Here is a 3,209-nt window from a genome sequence, read left to right on the forward strand (position 1 = left end):
GAAAGCACCTAAAGCTCCACGAGGCTCCGGCAGGGGATGGTGGCGAACCCTGCTGTATTCTTTCACCACAACTTTCTCTCACTCTTACTTCCTGTTTCTGTTGTGCCTGTAATTCAAAGGGTCAGCCTTGTCACACTGTGTCACGCTGAATATCCCCGAGAACTACGTTAATGGTACACGTGTCTGTGGAGTGCTCAGCCACTTGCACGTTAATTTCACGAGCAGGCTGTTCCGTTCATTGGATCAACTGGAACCCTCGACGTCGTAACCGACGGAGTGCCAACAACGAGGCACACACGCCATCACAACACAACGAGGACTGGACCTTGTGTTAGATTTAATATTTTAGCACTAACTTAACTTGCATTCCATAGCCTTGTTTCAGTCGTTTTGAAAGTGATTTCTTCTGACAGTTTGTTGAAACTCATATAATTACATTGAGGCAGAACCGTTTTGGACATTTAAAAATAAACATATACCGTTATAATCACATCTATTTTGTTATATTTTTTTACAACAGTTTCTATTGTTATTACTTCTTTATTAAATACCGAAGTCTTTCATCCACAAACTGATTCTCTACTTCAATGTATCTATTGGAAGTCAGTTGTTGATCAAATCACACAGATTCGCGAAGATATTCGGGTTGAGAAATGTTCTCTTATATTTTCTCTCACTCACTCACTCACTCTCTCTCTCTCTTTCTTTTTTCTCTCTCTTTTACGCATAGAAACGTACCAACACCTTCATACTCTGTCTGTCTTTGTCAATCTTCCCCCCCCCTACTCTTGTCATCTTTTTACCACGTCTCTATATCAAAGGAGAGAGGCAGAACCATTGACACTGTTCAGGGTTCGGAGATTTATGGCAAAAAAGAAAAACGTTACCCTGAGGCTGGAGACCTGGCCCAAAAGGCACACAAAGGGCCAACGGGTGTTATTAACTCATGAGAAGAATTAAGTTTACCACTCGAAAGCGTGAACGGTTTCCTGGGTGTGCTTCCGCACAGTTTCTATCTATCGGATTTCAGCCGTAAGTCATCCGTATTCTCTTGTGGAAAACACATGCTCACGATGTCATACTGTAGGAACCATCCTAAAATCACGTAGTTACGAAACAAACGCTTAAACAACGCAGCCACGCCTGCTTACAATCACACGGCTGCAATAAGGTTATTATTTGTTTATCTAGAATTTCTTGGGATTCTCTCTTCCCCATCACCTTTTTTTTTTTTTTCGGTTTCTCCACTTTATTAAAATTTCTCGTCTCTATTCTCTTCATTTTGTTGTTGCTGTTGTTGTTATGATGGTGGTTGCAGTAGTGGTGATAATGGTAGGTTGATGGTGGCAGTAATGGTGGTGGGAGTGCTGGGGTATTGTGGGGAGATGGTGGGGTGGTAGGGGTGATGAGGGTGGGAGTAATGGGGAATGATGGTGCTTGTGGTGGTGGGGAGTGATGCTGATGGTGGTGTGGGTGGGGATGATGGTGGTGAAAGCGATTGTGATGTGATTTGTGATGTGAGGGGCGGTAGTAATATATTGGTTGGTCTGTGTTTTCCAACTAGTTCGGAAGCATTTTAATTTTCCGCGTAGTATACCCTCACCCCCACCCCGCCCACACCCTCGGTCTCTCTATCACACTTTCTCACTCTTTCTTGTTATCTTACAGTCCATGCCATTTCTTCAGCAAGCAATATCTATGGCTGTAGTCTACGGTATTGTTCAGGAAGCCGACCGCTAACCTACTATTGATCCACTATCATGCAGCAATATTGAAAACTACCAAAATCAACATGCAAATGTCAGACGAGGAATGTACTGCGCCTTTATCAATCTCATGTACAATGAAAACATATCCAACAATTTATTTGCTACATGCAGCTATCCAATTATACACACACGTATAAAAGATATATGGCTAGTGTATACAGAGAAGGAGACAAGAAGCGACATAAAACATCCAAAAGAATAATGTAGATGGGATAGTCTCACTCTATACTGTAACACGTTTGGCAATAGACAGAGATAACAGTAAGGTGACCAATGTATGTACATAGCACATGGACAGGAAATTTTGATAGTGTAATGTTTGTAGACATCATGCTGTTCAATAGTTTAATAACTGTTTAGGAAAATACAACGGTTAACTAATCTCAGATATTAAGGTTTTACGTTGGTGGATGGCAGTCAATAGAATCAATAGAATGTTCTGAAGGGATTTTTAAAAAAATAGAATAAAACAAAAGAAATTTTAAAATATAGGCATATCCATCAGATTTATTATTGGCTAATATTACCCTTTTTGATAAGTGTAGAAAGGACTTGGAGGAGGAGGAGCACTCCGTCGGTTACGACGACAAGGGTCCCAGATGACTCGATCAACGGAATAGCTTGCTCGTGAAATTAACGAGCAAGTGGCTGAGCACTCCACAGACACGTGTACACTTAACGTAGTTCTCAGGAAGATTCAGCGTGACACAGTGTGACACAGTGTGACACAGTGTGTCAAGACTGGACCTTTGAAATACAGATACTACTCGTTTTTGCCAGCTGAGTAGACTGGAACAACGTGAAATAAAGTGTCTTGCTCACGGACAGAACGCGTCGTCGGGAATTGAACTCACGACCTTACGATCATGAGCGGAATGCCCTAACCACTAAGCCATGCGCCTTCACAGAAAGGACTTGAAACATCCATGGAAGAAACCTACGTGTCGACGGATGGAATAGAAATGTATTCTTCATAAGGTAGTGTCTAGACGGGTCATAAGCAAACATCGCCGAATCATTCATAATTGAAATAACTGAGAACATAAGTGAAAGGTCTGGAGGACATTTGAACTGCTATATCGAAACGAAATCTTTTCAGTAGAGTTTACTGATCCAAAGACAACGATTCAATCAAAAGCGTAGAAATATACACCAACCAATCAGAAACTTCCAATAGAAATCATATCAACCAATCAAAACGTTCCACTACAACTACACGCAAGAGTATCTGGCTTATGTGGTTAAGAATTTCGTTTTGCAACCAGGTGGTTCTGGGTTCAATCCCACCTGTGCAGCACTTTAGGAAATATCTTCTGTCACAACTTCGGGTTCACCAATTAATTATCAGTGGAATTTTATAAAAAGTTATCAGAAATGTCGTCATACCCTACCCCACATATATGTATATATATATATATATATATATATATATATATATAT

This window comes from Octopus bimaculoides, chromosome 2 (genome assembly GCF_001194135.2).
Source record: "Octopus bimaculoides isolate UCB-OBI-ISO-001 chromosome 2, ASM119413v2, whole genome shotgun sequence".
In the NCBI taxonomy this organism is placed as follows: Eukaryota; Metazoa; Mollusca; class Cephalopoda; order Octopoda; family Octopodidae; genus Octopus; species Octopus bimaculoides.